This window comes from Battus philenor, unplaced genomic scaffold, assembly GCF_028537555.1.
Source record: "Battus philenor isolate CCGP_79_NKW_IND1 unplaced genomic scaffold, ilBatPhil1.0.hap1 SCAF_19, whole genome shotgun sequence".
NCBI classification, from domain to species: Eukaryota; Metazoa; Arthropoda; class Insecta; order Lepidoptera; family Papilionidae; genus Battus; species Battus philenor.
This window is the reverse complement of record NW_027181681.1, coordinates 9,726,892-9,751,088: the sequence shown is the minus strand read 5'-3', so window position 1 is coordinate 9,751,088 and position 24,197 is coordinate 9,726,892. Positions and strand designations below refer to the sequence as shown.

Here is a 24,197-nt window from a genome sequence, read left to right as displayed (position 1 = left end):
GTCGGCAGAGACCACAAGAGCGCAGGCATCTCTTCTCTGATTTTTCTTTCTGATGACGTAACTTACTTGATTTATGGATGTAAACACGAGTTATTAAGCAAACCTATTAAAGGAAGTCTGTTAGGTATATAGACCTGGGCTCCTGATTCCCAGGTGGTCTGGGCGGCCTCGTGTGTAAATCATCTTCTCCGGTTAATTTCTTCGACCACAGGCAGGAACTCATTGGAATGCTCCATCTTACTCAAACCATGTGTTACGATTGCAGCTATGAAATTCTAGAAACATCAGTGGATAAAACTCTTTCGTCGTATTTGCTTAGGATTTGAGATATAAAAGTTACCGAATTTTTGTCCCAACTTATATAACTTAGATGTTATTTACAACCTATATGGAATAGATCAGAAGATCATCACTGAGCAGTTTTGTTTAGAACGTCACATAATGAGAGTAGATTGTATCAAATCAAATAATAATTTTTAACAATAAATCAAGATTTTACAACCCGGTCGACGCATACGGGTTAATTTATTAATTTGACAGCGAAAGCTGTAAAGTTTTTACACATAATACAATTTTTTTTGCAATATTATTACTACGTTATTGTTGATTTTTGGATAAAGTTTACCATACATTAATTGACAGCAAATGAGCTATACATTTATCCCTAACTTATACATTTATAACTAATCAGACTTGTATTAATCAATCAAAACATGTTAAGAATTAAAATTAGAAACCATATTATCTAATAACAATTGAAGGTGATTGACACTTAACAGTCATTTATATCGTTTTACGTAGTGTACAGACGTTATTGTGGGCCGTAGACGACCTCTGCAATAAGAGCTTTGATACAGGTGCGCGGTAAATAGAATGACCGCCATTGAAAGATCCGTGCGACAGTGACAGGCGTGAACGACACTTGTAGGTGACCTGAACAGCATCGGAGTGCAAAAAAAAGTATTTATATGTCAATCGTCTTGTATTACATTCCTTTACAACATCGACTTTTATTTGACTTTTACATCATTATGTTTTACGTATTTAAAAAAATAACTACTATTGTTCCATAACTTCTTTTACGCGATATTCATTTCAAGACAGGGTTGAATATATTAAGTGGTTGGGAGTGGGTAAGGCCCAGCTGTAAAAAACTAAGACTTGCGATCTTAATCAGTGGGTTCGATACTCGAGATAAAATCTTATATAATTTTCAGCTTGTGTATTAATTATATATGATTGCCACATATTGCTCAAATATGATGATTACATATATATTTACATCCCTTCATATATATCCTTGAAGGAGACTTGTGACTTACATTGGGTGTTTATGGACTGAAACGACTATTGAATAAGTACGTAATTAAAAGGTCTAATTTATAAAATTAGGTGGAATATTTTTTTCTGCCTAGGTCGTTTACCCAAAACGGGGACAAACCGCCTTGCAAACCGAAACCAACCAGTACCCAGTACCAGGAAATGGAAATGGACGGAGGCATTTATCATGAACATCTTACGGTTAAAATGTTGATGATAATGATTTATTTTAAGTAGAGACAAAGAATTATGGACAGGAAACGAATGGGCAAGACGAAGTGGCAGTGGTCAGGTCTCACAGCACGCATACAGATGGTCGCCGGGAGCTAAACGTTCGGTAGAGTAGACCACTTAGGACTTCCACCCATAAGGTTGACCTTCGACCTTACTAAAGTCGTCGAAAGACGATAGATACAAGCTGCTTCTTACTGGTGTTATCGATAATCTATATAGGAGGTCTGAAATGAAATTATTGATGTCATTTGCATATAGTTTACAGACATGTACCTCATGTCACATTTAAAAGAGATGGGTAAATTATATGTATATTTATTATATAGTATATGTAATTGTATGTTATCTTTGTTAAGAGATCACTGCGATATTTAAAGGTATGTTGATTTTCTTGAAATATGTTAATTAAAATATAATACCTTAGGGGATACAATGTTGATAACGGTTCAACAGGGACACGTGAGGCAGACGTTTTAGAACGTATATTGTCAACGAACTCGCTTCTTTGGGACTCTGTTATAGGTTGTGTTAAACCTGTACAAACTAGGAGTATTGCCATTTAATATTTTATATCAAGCTTTTTGTAACATATACACACGTAGGAATATCATACGTGTTTATTATAAGTGACTGTAAAATAAAACTGACTTGTTAAAATTGCATCAATAATTAGATGATGAACTCAAGGAACTGTTTTTGCAGTGATTACTTGTGACTTTTAGAACACTTTATTCACACACTGTCACACGTAAACACATTTATTTATTGGAATGAATGTAGTAGTCATATTTTTTTTTCTGTTTTATCTTACCTTATTATAAGCATTAGTAAAATAGTTTTTTTCACATGTTTAATTTTTATATATAGAACAGGATTCCTATTGATCGCTGAACAGTATTATTCATTTATTCATATAATTATTTACTTAAAAACTACTATTAAAATCTGATCGAGTTCCTTTATAAAGAGTTCCTTCAATTCAAAGACATAGGGATTCCAGGGAAGCCGCCCCGATCTGAACTACAGAGGTTGCTATAGTGTACTATACATACATCAAATAATAGAACCTTCCGAAAATTTTCTTTAAATTTTTTCCAGTTATAATATATTCTCAGACTCTTATCAGACCGTTCAAGAGTTGATATATTGATGTTTCCATCACCACAACAGCCTAGATAACCGCATACGCCTAAAGAAAATTAGCCCTAATTTAAAATCTTTTGTCACCAGAACCCTATATTACCTAATATCTAAATCTAAACAAAAAGTTATTATGATAACAAAAAACAAACTTCGTATTATTGACTTTTTAACCTTTTGGAATATTTCTTGATCATAAATCAAATCATCATAGCAATTTATTAAAACTGCATTATAATAATGAAGTATGGTTCCCGGAACCACCATATATACATACGTAAACACGTATCGTATATACAAATGTATTATTATAAAATTAAATATTTTGCGGACTTGTACTTTATGAAGCAAGTTAAGGTGATGATGGAGGGTTCAGCGCGCATAACAGACGTCCGCAGGGCCCTAAGGGTTTTGTATTGGAGACTATGGAACAGCTAGCAAGCGTATGACGTCCAACTATAAGGTGGACAGACGTTGGATTCAGACCGCTTCCAACGGGTCTCATTTATATTTATAAAGGAAGTCTTCGTCAAGTAGTGGATATTCTAAAACTGGAGTGAAGATAAAGATATTAATGATGATGATGGCGATGTTAATGATATGCTAGGAATGTTTTTATGATTCAATGATTCAATAAACCATAATAACTCTACCAAGCTTAATCTAACTTAATTGACGTCTCTCACGCAACAGGGAATTTATATTGTAAATAGAACGAATGTTTTAATTACGTTTTTATAATTAATCATTTTCAGCTTACATCAACTAAAAATTTTATTGTAGGCCTCTCTCACTCTCCCTCTACTTCTGTTCCTATCAGTAAAACTCCAGTTGCTGCTCGCTACATTAACAATATCAATCCTTTATCACATTTGTGGTCATCCCCTGGCTTGCACAGATCCCACGGTATTCATTCTAGCAGACTCTTGTACCAGGAATAATGTTTTTGGGCAATGGCATAACGATTCTCATTTGTCATGTCTGTTCTCTTGTCATTGTAACTAAATTTCCATGGCTTAGCTCTTAATGAAGATCGCAGGAAGTCGCTGGACTGGACGTCGTTGCGATTTTTGTGAGAAACCTTTTCCTTGCAGTGAACTTCAATCCGTTAAAAAAGAGCTCATATATTATGTTTAAGCGCGTATCATTATTATCGTCAACATTCAATCATAAAATATCTTCTGCTATACATAGGCCTCCCCTATAGATTTAAAGTGTTATTCGACGACCTAAAGGCCATCAAACGTGTAAACCATTATAAATAGAAAAAACAATGGAAAGGCGTTACTAATTTTACTATAGGTTTATAGTCTACAATATCATACTGAATATGTCTGTGTGTACGCAGCACACACACTCACACTCACACATAACCGTTCCAAACAATACACTCTATAATAAAAATAAATAATGTTTAACTTTTATTTTTAAATTAACTTGATCAATTATCAAATGTACATCTCTTAGTAAACCATTGATACAACATTGTGAAATTCCATCCAATGGAAATCAGTTAACAGATAGACAATTATAAATAATTGCTTTCGGGTCACAATTTAAAAGCAATATTTTAAGTAAATCGCCCCTCGATCTCTCCAATTGTCTAAATTGAATGGGAAGCCTTGAATTCATTGTGAAATTCATAATACAAATTAACGAGCATTGTAATACACAAAAGATTTTTGTTTCAATATTTTTTGTTTCTTTTACAAATTTAGTTTCGTAGGCTTTACAGGAGAGGTGGCTGAGATTTGAGGGTCCTTAGTCTTGAACTCTCTACAGTAACAAGAATAAAAGTTCACTCGGAAGGTTTAACTTGGGCCTTTGTACTTTTTATATGACTGGTCCCTCGGGCGATGACCATCGCATTTAGAGGGACCTCTAGAAGGCTTCGATTATATCGGCTGATAGAACCAGAGTATATTAAGTATACCACCCGCATTTGATTTGGCACGTCATAAATATCTTTCATCGGAAATAGTAACCTTTTTAAAAACAATCCTTTTTACGGGTCTTCGTTGGCAAATCAAATATAGTATTGATCAATCTGCAAAGACTTCAGGCTCCAACAGCAATAGCGGCAATCTATCTGTCAGAGTCCAAATTTGAAATTAAAATTTTTATTCGAACGCGAAATATTAAATCAACGGTAATAATTAAAAATAACCGTAGTAGCCAGTAATATAAAGCTTTCCTAAAAAAGAATACATTCTAAAGAAATAAACCCAGACGATATTTATCATGTCTTACGCCTTTACACGTGTCAAATCAAACGCGGGGTACTATAGCGACAAATTCGTTTCGTTGTCAAGTATATATAGAAGTCTGAATTATTTACAGAATCTACGAAAAAAAAACATGTTTGCCGTCCACTGAAAAAATGGCGACTAAAATTTAATCAAAGAATAAACAAAATAACAGCCACTCACAAAGGGTGTGGGTAATCCTTCACACGAGCACAATCTAGATTGGATATACATCACATACCCGTTGAGTTTTAATCCCTAAATATATAATGTTGCCATGTGCTATGGTATAAGTAAATGTATTTTAATGTTTGTCGTCAATATTTTACTTAGTACGTCTTTACGTATTTTTATATGTACATATTTTAATTTCCTTCCTGGAGGAAAAGATCAGGTTTTTATTTTTAAATTAATGAATGTATATTTTGTGGAAGCATACAAACAATAAAATAACATACATATATTAACATAAGTTTTCTTTCCATTGAAATCTATGTGATATGTGTGTGCGTAAATTTTCAGTCTTAAATATTAAAACCCTACAATATTCCTAATTTGTTAAGAGATTACTCTCACAGAATTCCTTACAAAATTTTCATTACTCTTCAATTTTAGGGTTATTTTGTCCAACAAAATTAAAAAAAGATTTTCTCTCAAGATAAATGAGAAACTGACAATTTATAATTAAAAATATTTATTGCGACATTATAAACTAACCTAGGGATTAATTAAAAGAAAAAATTTAACTTGTGTGCGGATCGAATGTTATCATCAGCTTGACCAAGTTATCGATCGTTCTTATGATGTCCGAAATTTACAAGGAATAGTTTGAAACAAATGGTAAGGAGCATTGAGATGACTTTGAGTTACTAGAGTATCATCATTACCATCTCAGGTGCAGAAGGTCTACTCCTGGACATAGCCTCCCCAATAGGTTATCACCTGCTGGAAGTAACCCGCATCCACAGTCTTCCAACGATCTTATCAAGGTAGTCCGTCTACCTTGTGAGTAGACGACCAACGCTGTGCTTGCCGGTCTGTGATTTTCACTCTAGAATCTTAAGACTTTTATGTCATCTATTCTGTGCGGTTTACCACTGCCATTACAACTTGGTAAACATATGGTGGCATTTTATTGAAACATAAAATGTTACCTACTTGTTAGTTTTGTGATTCAACCAGCCAGATCGATCTTTCAGAGTTGTCATTCGAAATTTAACTAAATGTTAACTATTATTAGGTTTAATACAAAGACACCAGTGGCAGGTAAAATGTTGCTATGCATTACAATATTAGATTGAGACGTCCGAAATTTATAACTATCAATAAAAATAAGGAATAATATTAATTTTTATTTATCTTTTACATAGTTTTTATATAGAAAATGTTCGTTACAGCCTTTTAAGCATTCGTGCTTATAAATGTGTTCAATATCTGCTAGAAAATGTTATCTATTGCGTATGTATTTGTTTCGAATTTACTTTGCCTTTAGTCTTTACTGTTTCTAATTTTTTAAATGCGAAATAATTTCTCTAGATTTTGCTCTTTAACTTAACCGTGAAAATAGGTATCGCAATATAAATATTATATTTATTAAAAAGTACCTATTAGTGGAAATTCTAGCGAATAAGGACATATGACGTAAACGATTCTTCTCCACTAAGATATCCAGCGAAATAAATGCTTGACGTGAATATGAAGCATTGATTTATAATTTCAATCAATCATTAGGTACTTGATCTACAATTGACATTTATTAGCTAACGATACATGCCCGTATTTTTTTATTACAATATCCATGCCATTTGCATAATAAACTATATACTCATTTTCTATTCAACATAACGTACAAGACATAGCACCTTAAAACATCTTCGAGCCTATAAACAGAATTTTGCAAAACAAAATTTCACGAAGTGTATTGGTTTTAAGTTTTAAAATATTATAGTATGGAGAAGATCCTATATATAAATCATCATAGCCATTCGAAAACCAACCGGACATTTCAGAATTCACATCGGCTCGTGTATCACAGCGGTCGCCAAGCCCCTTTCATTGTAGATAGAAACGTTGCTAGATTTTCTTTCGCCACTTCTTCTATGACGCCTCATGTATTCCGAAATGGTAGTGATATTAGCCAAGTTATAGCAACAGATCAAGTTGTGGTTTGGTCCTCTCAGGGGACCTTGAGTCGGAATGTCTCGTCACTTGGATGCGTACGCCAATCTAAAAACTCAATGGCCTGCTTATTTGGTGAAACTGTAGTATTTTGCGCACCAAACAGAGACTCTGCAGGGAACCTCCGAGCTCCGCTACCTTAAAATAGATTTTAGGCTAAACGCCCTCTGTATTCTGTCCGCACGTGCCCAAACCAGGCGTTATGTTTAAGTCATTTATTACACCTAAACATGATGAACTAATTTGAGCTTTTCACTGCAAGACTAAAATATTCTGAACCATGTTAAACCGGTGAGGTTTTCAACTTAGACGTTTACATTGACCAAGCTGTTATCTATGCTAATAAGTTAGGTTTTTATGTAATGTATAACTTAAAAATTATGATAATAATTTGTACTTTAACTAAAATTCCCGCGGCATTATTTTCGCTAAAGACGTGTCCGTGTATCTAATTAAATATAAACATGGAATATATGTTTTCATGTAAACATGGAATGTAGGTTTATATTGCGTATTATATTATGTATACAGCAATTTTTGCTGCGTCTGTTTTTTGGATTTTACAGCAAGACTCGTTGCTTAGTTTGCTTAGTTTTATATAGCGTGACTTACAAGGGCTTATCCGTTATTGAAGGAACCAATGAGTTTTTAATGAAAGTTCATAAAAAGTCAATGTTGGCAGCAATGCAATTTATCTGTTACGCAACAAAATGGAACAATTGAATGACGCTTCCAATATTCTTCCGGGACATATTCGTGCGTGACATCAATTATCTCACCAAAGTTGCGTGGGACGCGGTTTTTTATTCTTTGAAATGAAATTGACATTTTCACGAATAATTTTGAACTTTATACGGATCCAACGTGATTCGTGGCTCTTGTTTGTGATATCTATTATTAGAAAAACTAATTCACAGCACAGTAAATACTTTTGTTCCACTTTTTAATACTCATATGCCAAATATCAGTTTTCACTAGACTACTTATCGCTTCGATGGTTATCGAACGAGTGACCGAGCTTCCGACTCAATAATCAAAACGCTGTTGCGTTTCTTCTTTAGAAAACGTATGTAACATGTATAAAATATATAAAAATAAATTATCCAAAGAATATTACCCAATATATATTATACCCGATATATATTACACAAAAGCACACAAATTCAAACAAATTACGTACAGATTGGTGTTATAGCAAACAGATCAGAAGTTTCCTGGTATTAATCGATGCCAATTGTCATGAAATGTACATATTTAAAACAATTTATTGTATTTTATTCCTTACGGAAATTCCCGGTAGTAAATACTGCCAATTTTAAAATTAGATAGTTGGCGTTTTGGTTCGGAATTCCAAACACAAATTAAAGCGAACATAATTTTGTTGCAAAATTAGTTATTCATTTGTTTCGCTTCATTTTATATTGTTATAATATTCGTTTTATTTGCAACAAGAGAGAGCCAAAAACACCATTTTCCACCAGGAAACATTCTATAAAGTTTTCAAGAAATCAATATCGTGTCACTCGAATTCAACGCACAGTGGGCTTATGTTTCTAATGTTTTCTTTGTAGAAATTGATCTGAAAAAATAATCTCTTGGACGAACGAGTAATGTAAAGTATGCTAAAACTTCAGGTGTGAGTGACCAAATTTGAGTTAAATTAGAAAAGTGAAAAAACTCTTTAACTGGATGCCACATGAATTAACTAAAGCAAATCTACTCTGGTGCTACCAAAATCGCTATACCGCGCTTTAGGTTAGTTAAAAAGTCCTTAACAATGTAAACATATTTTCACAAGTTTTGTTTTATTCAGCCTTAGCAGACAAATTTGTTCTTAAGAACATTACTATTATAAATAACACAATACTATATTTAATTATACTAAACGACTTTGTACACGACGCCATCATTTAATAATACAACATAACCTTCACTCAATGGAGACAATTGACTGTCTATTAGACCGACGTCTGAGATCTTAAATTTATCACCGTCTTTAAAATACAGTACTATTACAGCGTCCTATCCGTAGTAATTATTATTATTTATAATATTATAACCTTAAAATAAGATCTACACAATCAATACATTTAGATAATAATTTTAATTAAAAAAGAGCTTTTAAAAACGAAGCATTCAATTGTTATAGATGTCTACGTGATTCAAGGCGGCATGTCAATCTAGAGGAAATAACTTCAATAGTGTTCTTTTTTCAAAAAAGAGTGAAGTCAATGTTGCAGACATCACTTAAAAATTTTTACTGCTTATAACAAACTTCCTTGACAACACAGGTTTCGAAAAATTTTTTTGGGTTAGATTAATAGCGTAACAACGATCATACATACAGACATGTTACGTACATACATACAGAGATCCGAACGCTCGTGCTATTAAAGCAACATCCGTCTTTGCTCTCGTCGGTGCGTCGTATTTTTTTATACCTCCAGTAATATTTACAACAATATATTTTTAACAATCAAGCGATTTTACAACTAATATATCGTAACTAATGTATTATTAACATAATTGAATAACGAATTTGTTGTGTTTTATTATGAGTTAGATAATGTTTCATTAGCAATTTAGCTTCAACTTATAAATTGTTTTGATGTGAGAAGACAGTTGTATGAAAATAAAATTTAGTTGATGTTTTAAAACTAACTAGTTTTTTATTTTGTTATAATTAGCAGCAATAATACTAAAAATGACAACAAACGATGGCTTTTGGATCGTTCACAGGGAACTTCTGCATGCCGTGAGAAAAATGTTAGAAGAACCTAATCTCATAGAAACTAGAATCAAATTGAACTCTTCTATAATATTGAAGGATGGTATTGTAAAGAGAAATAGAAATAATACAAAGACCCGACACTTTTTTATTTATATTATTTTGTAATTATCTAAGAATCATATATCACTCGGGATGCCATCGCGGTGCCCATATGTTGCGAAATTATTAACATGATATACCAATGTAAAAGCCAAGTAAGACATAAATTAATACACCATGTGAATATCTTTATATACTTTCTAACGATTTTCTATGACTTCAACACCTTTTTACGATGTATAAAGGAACTTTTTATTTGTGAGAAATATTCAAAACGCAAAAATTATTTCGTTAAAGAACAAATAGAACATAAAAAAGAGAGTAAGAAAAGGATCAATATCTAGCTACTTCCGTACATGCAGTGGTAGTCGTGCAATAAAATGCACCGCCCGCCAGCCCGCTGATAATTGCGTATGCGGCAAACAATGCGAATCACACAACCGCCACGGCCAAATTACCCAACACGTGTTTCACCCCTCCACGGGGCATCTTCAGGAGCCATGCTACATCGATTAGTGCCAAACACAGAGTTAATATTTGATAGTAGGTCGCAGTTTGATAAATATTAGAATCAGATTGAGCTTCCGTGTAATAGGGAAGCCATCACCTTAAAGCTACGAGGGTTCATCGTGATCTGAGAAGATCCAAAAACAAAATACAACAGAAGTTTAATTATCGCTAGAATCATTCGCATCAAAGATTTTTTAATCAGCCTAAGAAAGCAAATACGTTTGTTTTAAAGACTTAGTTGTTTATAAAAAAAAAACTATATCTAATTATTTCCGACGACGTTATTTTGAACGTAATTAAACTACAAGATAGTCCATTTTATATATTATTTTGATTTTAATAAGAATGGAATGTAATCAAGTAAAATAAGGGCGATGGAAGTTTTAAATGGATTATTGATTGCTACGTCCGTGGCAGATATTCCAACCCTTTTTTTCTGTCGCTCAGAAATTTATACCAAATATAATACCCAATAAAATTTCCTCCTACGCAACGAAGACGTTCTAAGTTTTTTTTTGTTTACTCTTACGTATTTGAAATTCAAATTTAGAATTAGTTTTCGAATTAATCTGTGACGTCTCTTTTTTTTAAAAAATAATGTAATAGAAAAAGAAAGTGTTTTGTCTATCACCATTTTAGATAGTCTTTCGTATTTCCAAACTTTAAGAATAAAATCTTGCTGGGTTAAACTTACTGTGTATGCGAAACACGTAACTCTCACTCATAAAATACTTAACACGTGTCATTTAGATTAAAAATATCTGTTTTTAAATTAGCTTTTACACGGGAGTTAAGAATGTAACGGTACTTTGCAAATAAATCCGATGCTAATCTTTACGAAAATAAATACAAATGTATAATAGAATCACGTAATACAGATATAAAACGAAAGACAAAATTGGGTACGTCTCTCCACAATGACATCGAATGTCTCGTAGCAGCGACATGCTAAAGAAAGTTGATGAAATCAAAAAAAAAATGTAAACGCATATTATGAAAAAGATGAAAGAAAATTAAAAGAATACATGTTATTTCAAAGACATGTCGAAAAGTTTATTGCTTATAAAATAAGTGAGCATTGTAGACTCCATTCATGTTATTCTCAATGAAGTAAATGTACGTATATATATATGTAATGTATGTATTTAATAAAAAAAAATGATTTTTTAAATTTGAACATTATTTGAATGATTTAAATATTCGATGATTTCAATAAAAACTAATAATGGATCGTATACCTAAGTCTCCGAGTAAAGAGCGATTTTTTTTAATTGCTATGATACATGACGTTTTTATATATGTCAAATATTTTAAATAGATATTATTTATTTCATTATAAGCAATCTACGAATTCCACCACCTCTGTCGATATGATGATTCCGACTTTGTCTAGTTAAGAAATATTATTGTTTGTGTGTATTTAAAGATTTAAATTTGTTTTATGTAAAAAAGTTTTCATGTTGACACAGATATCATTTCGAAAGGACGGTGTCACAGACAACGAAACCAATAATATTATTACGAATCAAATTTCTCGATCACATAATTTCAAGAATCCATACAGATTTATTCGAATGAATTATCTAGTCTAAATCCGAGGCGTAATTTACAAAATAAACCTACTATTTTGCCAACTGTATAAATGGTCTTAAAACTTCAATGTTTCTCAATAGTTTAATTACATAGAAAAAAACTTCTTGTAGTATTCTTAAAACGCAATCAAAATTTAAGTCGTCACTTCGTTCGTCATCACTTCATTGAATTATATCAACTCTTCAATTAATATAACATAAATTATACGACTGACTCATCATGAGCTGTCAGCATAGTAAATAAAATATATAAATCCGAATTAATAACTATTTTATGGTACCATTATGACATACACCTAAGTGGATTGGGAAACATATAAGCGAATATAGCGTCAACGTTTTATTACATACGATATTGATGTGTCTAAGCTTTGACCTTGTCAACTATAAATGCGGAAAATCACAAAGTGGGTAATGTATGCAAATTTTGGTTTAATATACGGCTGACAGATGTTGAGCGAGTCTGTGTTCCTGGACTTAATAATCAGCGATTAGGAAAGCCGCGAAGAGTTGCTAAGCACAAATGTCTAAAATCTGTTTGTGTTTAGATTTTAGACAATTGTGCTTTATCATATCTTTATCATATTCAAAGTTAGATATTTAATGGAATCAGGCGTTATTTTGCAGAAGTCCATCCTAAGCAAGAAAAGGACCAATATTTAGCCACTTCCGCACATGCAGTAGTAGTCGTGCAATAAAGTGCACCGCCCGCTGATAAATGCGCATGTGGCAAACAATGCGAATTACACAACTTTTAACTGTTAAATCACGTGCTCTGTGTTTGGCACTAATCGGTGTATCATAACTCCTGAAGATGCCCCGTGGAGGAGTAAAATATGTGTTGAGTGACTGCATGTGCGAAAGTGGCTAAATATTGGTCCTTTTCTTACTTCAAAGTTAGACTCTTGACAACGCACTCTATGTCTACCCTCGATTTTCTTATACAGTTCTGAAACATTAGTCTGCTGTGCGACCAGAAAATAATTATTAATGCTTTTATTCAATTTGGTGCTGGAGAAAAATGTAACACATATCATTGCTCAGGATTAAAACCTGGTTCTACACAGTATATTACCAAGGAGTACTAAGTCATTCCAAGGTTAAAGGTTCCAGTTTCAAACAAGCGGGAAAATGGTTGTGCTAACATGAAATGTAAACAGAATCTTCAAAAGACCTTCGATAACGAAGGGCCAGCTGATTTAATTGCAAATATAATGAGGAAATTCGAATGGACTTTTATCGATTAAAAGCAAAACATTCTTCTACTTCTTTTCAGCCGATAAATGCTCAGTTTAAGGCGTACGCCCGCATCCAGCGATTTCTTGCGACCTTAACTATATCGTCCGTCTAAACAGTAGGTAGGTCACTCAAGTGGTGTCAACGAACACGAAATCGCCTCTCGGGCGATATACCCCACCCTTTCAGACGAACAATTCCTCGACCTACGTCAATGACTCGGTTCTTCTGTAAATCTTTTCATTTATGATTCGATTTCGTTGCGAAACTTTGATCATAGCAAAATATTCACGCGCTATAATTAATTATGATATTAGTCTAAGGTGTTTAACTATGGTTCGCCAAGGATCTAGTTTATAATAAAAAATTATTGACGATAATTTATTTAAACAACATTGCATTTCTTAAGACAATTATTTATTAGTTTATTATTTAAACTAAAATACATTCCGTTAGTGTAATCAATAAATTATTTTCACCTACAGATAACCAAATAACTTCGAGAAACTATTGTTTTCAGGGAAAGTACGGTAAACGATCAGATGATTTCTCAAGAGATCTCCGGATAGGTTCTTTTTGGTCTGATCAAATTAATTCAAAAACTCGATTCTCCATTTTGACTGTCCTTTGATTTTTTCAAGGCATTTCAAGACGGATATGACTTTCAGAAATGAAAAGACGACTAAGAAGAAAATACTGCAGATGCATTTTATTGTTAATAGAAATAACTCCTTGCCTAAAACTTTGAAGTAAAATTTACTAATTTTTAAGCAGATCTGTTTGTTTTATTTACTGTTTTTAGTTTACAGCAAAAAGGAAATGCTAACAGTTAAATTACCGCGGTTTTTATTAACGGAACAGCGTAAATACCACCGAAAGTTAATAAATTATCGCATAACTGTAATAATAAACATATACTCGGTCGTTAAAGCTTATTTTTGGCGTTAAAATATCGTTAGCAAGCGTAACTGTGTTTACACAAAGAAAAATAATATTTATTAAATAATATTTTATTAGCTTTTCTATTATAAATGACAAGTAGAGATCTGCATACATATATATTTTATTTAAATTGTCAGTTACTTTTAATATTTGTGTAATCTGTAATATATATGCACATTATTTTTTAGTAGTTTCCTTATTAACTAAGCCTACTCAATAGTTGTCTAGAAGAATTCGCCGAATGCAATAGACCGTCCTTTTTACTAATATTTTGTCTTATAATATTATATCTAATATTATATCTTATATTCTAATATTTTATCTTATATTCCAAAAACATATTTTTATATAAACGTAATACAAAGCGTGTAACAGTCAACATTAAATGCCTTAATATGCGTTTATAAATAACAAGTTGTAAATTATGCAGAAGTGAGACAATTAAAAATAAAACTAAAAAAATAACACATGAATATACGCACTAAAACATATTTAAACTTTTTTATTACTAAATAAGTATCGTAAATTACTTTTTATAACTGTTTGTATAAAAAAGATTAATAATTGAAATTATATAGTAATAAACGTAAATAGATCATATTTATTTTCTATTTGCTTTCATTTACGGATAACTAATACAGTTTTATTATCTGTCACATATGTCAATTTTGACATAGGTCGCTGACAAATACAAAAATGTAAGATACCCTCAAAAATCTTATTCAATAATATGTTTATTCACCGGCCAAATAAAATGGATTTTCATTTAACACAGTCTTACAAAAAAATTCTTTCATTTAATTCTAAACATTCATTCTTAGAGCCATAATGTTAACCATAAACATTAATTAAAAAATTAAATGCATCGATTTTTAGGTTATAAAATTGAAACGTTTCAATCATCATTCGAGATGTATATTTTAAAAAAGTTTTTATATATTAGTTAACAAAAAAAAACGATTTGATGAGGCAATAAAACATATAATACGAATAAAATCCGATGGCCGTATAAAATCCTGTTTATACAATCGACAAATCAAATCACACCCATATCGGCTTTCACATTTGAACGCTTTCCTTTCCTCTATTTCAGTAAAAGTATGTTATATTACATAATCTTTACGGACAAAGGACGCAGGACATACACGCTCTGTTTATCACATATTTTCAAACAGAACCATCTCTCAATATACATACATATAACGTATATTTCTGCACCACTACGTGATTGTATATTCATTTTGGTCCTCATTATCTTGTAGTGGCTCGTTGAGTTTGAGGACTTGGTATTTTTCTATGTGATCTAATCACAGATAAGGCCGCTGATTAACGGCCGCTGGAGCCTTAAGGATCTGTAGTGAAGACCACGACAGGTGAAGCGTAAGACTTCTATCGACAAGATACACAGACGACCTCGCTAAAGCCGTCGAAAGACGCTGAACGCGTGTCGCTTCTGACTGGTCCTTTTGGAAATCTATGTCCTAAAGTGTATTATTATACCCAGTTGTGGACGTCTTGTAGCTGAAACGATGATGATGATTTTATATTTATCCTCTTATGTCATAATGTTACAGTTTTTTTATAATTATACAGCTTTCGTCCGATGGGTATATGAACAGATGACACAAATAATTCTTAGTTAATATTCCTTATTATATTCGAAATTATATTTTAAAAACTTTTTAAGGGGCCGCTGCATTTTAAAAAACCAACGCGTGAGGGCCCCGTTACTACCAGTGAGCTACGAAAGCGTTAATTTAATAGAGTCGTTTTTTATTCGAAGATTCTGGAAAACCTTTGCTCGCCCTTAACATAGTTAGTAGTATTTAAAAATCAAAAAACGAATGTAAATGTTTTTTTGTCAAAAAGAAATGAGGGAAAAGGATGAGGCGATGAACGAATGGCAATCAGAATGGAAGAGAAAGACAGATCGAATTGTGGTATGAAAGAAATAGAATGATAGAATATGTGAAGGATGACAGCTGAGAATAAAAATAAAAAAGACTGAAAAATTAGTAAAGATAAAAAAACAACCCTGTCACAAACCAGATAGGGTGGGAAGCAGAGGTCCTCAATAACGGGAGCCATAAAAAACTCTTTCTTGTTTAGTTGTCGATTATTAAAATCAGAAAGTTGGGGTCGTCGACACCGTATTGACTTTTATGCTCCTACGCCATTTCTCTCTCAGAGGTATTTCGTATGCGTAAATCTAGAGTTGATTCCCCGAAGTCTTTTACTTTGTCCCCTTCACACTATGCTGGAGGACAAGTCCCTATATAGCTTTTTATTTGCTTTGAACACAAACTTAAAACTCATTTCTTAAATAAACTAACATCGAACTTGAATGCACACACACGAATCTCAGTGTCGTTCCAGTTTAACTAATTTTAGATCATTTTACTTTATATTTTATATATACGATATCTACTTTGATAGCACAAATATATTGTGCTATCCACTATCAATAACTAACTCTTCTTTGTAATGTTAAATAAATAAAAAAATTATAGAAACACAAACGAACCGAGAATTGCCTCAATTTAATAACGTGCAGGACTGTAATTAATTAACGATTTAAAATACCTTAATTAATAATAACCTGTCAACAAAACCTTATATCCATGACGTAAATATTTCGGCGCGAAGATTCGTTCCAATTAGCATAGCTCCGCGTCGTGCGGCGTTTGATCCGTGATGTCCTCCGCAAATTTACTTAAGAAAATGAAACCCGTAGCCAAGTAATACTTTTAACCTTTTAATTATTTCGGAACTCCGTAATGAACACTCGATATTTTGCTTGTTTTATTTGATACTAGACAAAACAGTTGCTTATTATATTTTACTACACATTTGATATAATTTCATTAATTTCGCCCATCATATGTACGGATTTTTCGTTGCATCGCATGTCCACTAGAAACAGAAGAAGGGAAGACTTTATGATCATAAATAAATAATAAAAACTGAATGCACTTCTAGTAACAACTACGAATCGTGGATACGTCCCCCACCAGGTAGACTGTCTTTGGCCTGGGCCTTGCAGAGAGCATCTATCGATTGACATGATGAATACCATGACTTATAGCATGCCTATATATAACATTAGTAGTGATAGCATAGCGGTAAAGCTCTGAGACTTGCGATCGTAGGTCGCGGGTTCAAATTCCGCGATACAAACTTACATAATTCAGACTTTATGCATTAATTACATAGAATTGCCATTACTCAAAAAACAAGTTTCCAGATAATATGCAGCAGCGTCTTCTGCATGCTATAATATTACACTACAATCGCCAACCATCCTGTCAAGTGCGGCAATTATAGCATATCCCCTTATAGATACTTTTGGCTTATGCCTTGCAATGGGCTATGGACTGAAACGAAATGTAACATGTTCAATTACTAATAGACGCTCATTCTGAAAATTATATTATCTTGCCTCTACACACAGACAGTGATCCTCAGACAGTCAGGTAAAATTATTGGGTTTCACCTAATTATCCAGATTAGAAAAGTGAATAACCGCCCACAACTTTTCTAAAAGGAGGTTTGATCCAATAATAGTATAATAAGGGCTCTTTATAAATATACCGCATTTTATAAGGCTGTAAAGAATATTGGTATTTCAGTTCCGGACCCATAACACTTATTATTCCTACTTTAATGTACAAATATTAATGACTAAATGTTTAATAAAATATTAGACATATAGATTCTCTTGCAAAGAATTGATTGTTAAAAAATAACCGCAATATTAAAGAATGGTTTAATTAAAAAACTTTTTTCAATGTGTTCATATTTACGTACATGTTTACGACACATTGAATAAGACTCGTGTAAAGTTAATTACATTACTTTATTACAAATTTAATTGTTTTATTCTGATAATTAAAGTACAATAATTAATTATTAAGAATTATATACTTTTATGAACGGACTCCGAATAGTATTTAAATTAAGAAAAGTACCTTTAAACCGAAATTCACAAAATTTATTATAAAAAAAATTATTACAATAAACAGCCTTAAAAGTCAATACTTTAAAAAAAATACGTGTAAAAATACTTTTAAAAAAAAATTACGTTTGTGAATATATACATATATATATATATATATATATATATATATATATAATATATATATATATGTATGTATATAAATGTACAAAAAATGTATTTATCTCCAGTATCAACGATTTCAATTTTTATCCACGCGTGATTGCAGGATACAATTTTATATAATTCACACTTTGTGCATTAATTAAATGTTGTATGTATATTTGATGACCATTGGAAGTGCCGCTGTTCATGATCTTATACAATATGGGCAGCAGCGTCCTCTCCGTTCCACGATACCACACTGCGATCAACGAGTGAGCGTCTATGGTAGAAAATAGATTAAATATATATAAAAAATTCTTACTGTTTGTTTTATAATTTTTTTAATATTATAACGTTATTATAGTTGAAGGCCAAAAATTTTAAACAACTAGTTTGTAAAATTTCAACGCTCTCCTTGTTAACTAAAAGTTATTTCAACTCCAGACCTTCGCGCAGAGGGCAGTATAACGTTTGAATATTAAACTAATATTTATTTATTACCATTGAAAATTATTCGACAAAATCTCTATATTACAATCACACACGCCGGGTTATATTATGGTTCGCTGGCTAAAAGCATTTGGAGCGCCTGTTAGACCTATCAAATTTAATAAATTCCTTTCATTATTCGCTCGAAAGTCAATTTGGAGTTTCATTATTTTGGTTATATCTTCGAATCCTCTGTTGTGCTTTGATGTGGTAATGACTTAAAATAAACTGTAGCGGGAATCGTTAGCCGTACCATTCGGAACGCACACCTTTAAATAATTTCCATGTTTAGTTATGTTTAGTTAGCAAATACGAGGCATTAAATATATTATTTTTGAGCAAAGCAATATATTGTAGAGAACAAAGCGTGTAAAGGTTTCTTAAAAGTTATTTAATTCGCGAATATGGTTTCTATTCACCACAAAGCTCGTTCATTTAAGTTTGCAACTATTAAGCTACAAGCTACAAGTACAATTAACGTCACAGGGTTAATTTATTTATATATAGAGTATACGCGAGATATAAAATCTCAGCACATAAAAATAGATTTTTTTCTTATAAATACGCGTTGTATGTAGGATCTATCTGTAACTATGTACCCACAGCATGATGAGCCCTAAAAAAATCTCACCTAAAGATTAAATTTATTCAATATTACAATATAATAAATATTTTACAAGAGTAAAGATTTAAAATCTAATTTATTCTGTTTTAAAGGCACTAGTGAGGGTTTTTTATTAATTGTCATTTGTATCGCCAGTGTTTTTTTTTTTACCAAATTTTTTTTTTCCTTTACTAAACGCAGGCAGTTGGAGAGGGTTGCCGCTATTTGATACGGATCTTTCTTCTCCCAGCTGCGTGTCATGACAGCGTTTTATCATTATTTACAATTTTTACTTTTGAGTAGATCCAGCTAAAATTTATACATATAAATAATTTTGGAGGTTTTACTCAATTATACATTAATTGGTACATTATTCTATCTCAAGTCGCTGCCCAAGCGCTACAGACCGTTAAATACCTTGAGAATTAGGATAATATGCCGGGAAAACTCATCAAAAGATTCTGCCAGAGAGGAGGTCTGGTAAGTTGAAAGAAAATACATTAAGGTTTTCGCATAAGGTCACGTGGTTACGTCTTTTGGATTCGAATCGGGAGCAGCCTCTGAGTAAGTGGTGAAGAGACTGTACTCTAGATAGGTTTAATTATTTTTAATTTCTTTACTGTCGTTTTTAATGAAGTTATTTGTATGTTATTAAAGAATTGTAAAGTATTCTAAGTAACAACGATATTAAATGAATACACTTATCGCTCCTAATGCTCTTTATTCTTTATTTATATATATTATATTTCTTCTTTATTTATTGCCGTACTTTAACTTATTTTAAATGATTTTAATTTATGTTTTTTAACGTGAATATGATACCACGAATATAAACCCAGATGCTATCTACGATCAAAGATTGTAAATTTACTCTATAATGTATGCTAAATAAAAAAACATATTGATTTGTTTATTACACCAGATGTAACAAGCCGATTTGACGTGTGATTTTTTCGTAGAGCATGGCTACGTTGTATAAGTTTTGAAATAAATATTAAGATCAATTTGCGTAGTAACGTAACTGATATATTTATATCGATTTTACGTTGTAAAAATAAATAGATGTATACGCTTCTATCATAAAATCAATGAAATAGTTTTACGAATAGGTTAAGAAAAGATCAATAAAGCTTATCATTGTTTTAAATATAATGTAGCAGACACACATACCCCAGTTTAGTGTCAAACTGATTTTCACGTGGGAGAAGATTAATAAAAAATTAATAATCATAAAATTTGTTTCAAAACAGTGACTATCGATTTTCTTGTCAGGTTTTTGTCGATAACAACATTTCGAACCTAGTAGTAACTGAAAGTAAGAAAAAATTAAGGAAATGAAGATATTACGAATAATTCTATGTACGAATACACATTTAAATGTACATTATATCAATGTCTTGACGTTTAAAAAATGCTTAGCAAATATCAGAGAGATCGAGTAGTAATGTTGTTTACGTCGCCATATTTTACAGAAAAACCAAATGATTTTTACCCGCTCCAGCATTGAAAATTTATATACTAGATGGCAAAAGTTGTTGATAACGATGGTGAATATATTGTTGATAAGAAATAAAAACTTGTTCAAAATGTATCCATGTCAATTTAACTTAAGAAAGCGACAATACTGTCCGGTCCTCCTATATATAAGAAAGTATAAATATTTGTTTTATTATTTCATGTATGGAAACTAAACCATAAGAACTATACTCTAGTTATTATTCTGTAATGCAAGTGATGAAATCGAAGTAGATTATAATATGACCAACACTGACATAAATATCAGTAGAACAGTAACCATTGATAACGACTTTATATAAATATATCTTTATCCATGTATGGTAGGCTATTATATTTCTTAATTTAAGATTGCGTGCTTATAAGCCACTCGTCCAACGCTTAGAGCTTCAAGCGAAAGTCATTACAGCTTTTTCATTTACAAAAGAAATTGAGAAGCTGGCTTTTCGGACACTAAGGCACATGCAGCGATGAACATTAATTTTTACTGCTTTTACGTAATTATTATCGTATTTATTGTAATATTTTTAAATATCATAGTATTCAAATTATTAAATATACTTTAAAAAGGTAAATATATAACTCATTGTCAGCAAAAAGCTTTAGAACATTTATATCTATAGCTAAACACCATGTATAAAGTAATCCCTTCGAAACATAATTATTTTCTGTTGGATTGCAACCTGCCAATAACTCCAAATAGTAAAAGACTGCAGATACAGATAGTAAACTAAAAATTATGTTAATATACAGCAATCTTAATTTTAAAAGCGTTTATTTTTTATTACGTTATTTATTATAGAAACCATTGAACATCAAATTACATACGCATTCACCCATTTAAAACTTTTATACTAATCGCTCTGTTTTTACAAAATTAATCAATGAATTTTATGGAATACATAAAAGGGTTAAATGTATACTATATAATACGTCATTTATCAGCAAAAAGTTTTAAATCTTTAAAATTATTTAGTTGCTAAGGGTTTTTTATATTTTAATAATTATAAATTACTATATTAATAGTAATATATAATTAAACATAAAAAACATATGATCGCTTTCACAAGTATTCCATAAAATCTATTGGTTAATTTTGTAAAAACAGAGCGATGGTTACACATATAAAAGTTTTAAATGGGTGAATGCGTAAGTTATTTGAGGTTCAATGGTTTCAAATATATTTTTTAACATTTAATCTTTTAATTATATTTACTTTACCAATCACATATATAAAATTAAACAATGAAGTTTATTAAATACTCGTAAAAGAGACGACGTATTTTTGTATGTTTCAGTATTTAGTACTCTATTAAGAGTAATAAATATTGAAATTAATAAAATTTTTTGGTCGTAAATAGTTATTAAAGATTCAGCATTGATATTTTTATTTAAAATGTAATTACTGATTAAGCGACGATGTAACATATTCCTTATTAGCAATGATCTTTGTAATTGTCGGTAAATGATGTATAAAGTAAATTTAATGCAAGAATTCTCGGTTTATCGCAAACTTTTTAAAAAGTATTAGTTTAAATCCATATTCTAAATATCTTTATTGAAATCGCCATAAACACGCAGTTTTGAATCGTCGATTATTTTTACATTGAACCGGCCAAAAACTTACCAGTTTGTGCGTAACAAACAGTTATTATTTCACTTTATTTAAGAGTTAAACTTATAATGTACTGTTTTCGTAATACAAGTGGTAGTGGAAACATTTAATAAAAAGAAAAAGTTGACTCACCGAAAAGTTTTTCGCATCCTAAAATTTTCTGAATGTCACAACTGAAACTTTCACTGCACTGTACTTACACTGACCACTGCCGTAGTGACGTTCAGCGAGCGGTGATAAGAGGGCGTTTGTTTAGGCCGAGCGCTCGAGTGATACTAGAGAGTACCAGAGGGCCGATCGGCTGCCACGGGCGGCATGTCTCGGGCGGCCCGCCCAGATCCTATCTCTCACTTACGGGTTGAATGGGGTGCAAATGTTAGGTTGAAGCGTTGATAATAAAGTGGAAATATTATACAGTCATATTAACAGTGTAAACTATATAATCTTTTATCAGTATTACGTAAAGTTTGTGGGGTCATTTGAATCATCATAGATAGTCTTGCTGCGTCTGTGAAGATGAGAAACTGTTTTAAAAGTTTTCATTTTCTATTTAATTTTCTTTATCTCTCGAAATTCAACGTTTTTGTCTGTAAATGTTAAATTTTTATTAAATCTATTTACTCTTGTCAAAGGTACGGTAATAAAAAACTAACATACTTTACATTAAAATAATTAATACATTTTGCTTTTGTTCGTACAAATAAAATAAATAAAATCAATATATAATAGAAGTAGAAACTTGGTTTTTGTAAATAATGCTATATCCAATATATAATATTTAATCGAGCCATAGTTCGGGAATTTCGGATATCCTTTGGAACGACATACTGAACACGGGCACACATACAATATTGGCGGTATCTCAACCCGTTGTAGTAACAGATTTAGGCTACCAACGCCAATATAGCGATTTAAAACGCTAACTGACAATCAGTATTTATCAACAAACAACGACAAAAAAATATGCGTTTATTTTTTTATTATTTCTTGTCGCATAGTCTAAAATAAAATACATTTAAGTACAGTTAATTATTAGATACTATTGTATAAAAGATGACATATTTCTGTCACATGGGCAGTGATAGCCCAGCGGTAGAGGACTGAGACTTGCGATCCTAGGTCACGGGTTCGATTTTTGTATACAAACTTATATAATTCACACTTTGTGAATTTATTATATAGGGTCGCCACTGCTCATAAGCAAGTTTCCGGAAGATAGGCAGCAACTTCCTATGCGTACCATAATACCACACTGCTATCAACAACCCGCTTGCCAAGCATGGCGCTCATTGTACATTCCCTATTGTACCTCTTGATATCTTTGGGGTAGGCCTTAGCTTTGTGGTGGGCGTCTTTGGGCTAAAACAACGACACAAAAATAAGTTAATAAAATAAAAGTAACGCGATACTTACTTTATAATATTTCATGGTGCATGACATTTTTTTACATCCTCTATTACCTTTTTAATGGCTGTTTCACGTTCAATATTTGACAGCAAATATTTTATATTATGGCTCCCTTTGTTGAAGACTTTCTCTATCTTAATTACTCAGAGATTATTTTAATCTTTGGCGTCTATGGGCTAAAACGACGACAACAATTTCTCTCACGTATTTTGGTAATCTCCGAGTTTGATTTTAATGATA

The 24,197-nt window shown here is 31.7% G+C and overlaps 1 protein-coding gene across 1 annotated transcript in view; it reads right to left on the bottom strand.

The window, feature by feature from the left end:
* The window catches only part of AkhR (Adipokinetic hormone receptor), an 82,735-nt gene extending 59,929 nt beyond the window's left edge, over nt 1-22,806 (bottom strand). Inside the window, exon 1 of the mRNA XM_068764659.1 lies at nt 22,683-22,806. The gene's annotated coding sequence lies outside the window, so the exon portion shown is untranslated. The remainder of the gene's footprint in view (nt 1-22,682) is intronic.
* Between the last annotated feature and the right edge of the window lie 1,391 nt (nt 22,807-24,197).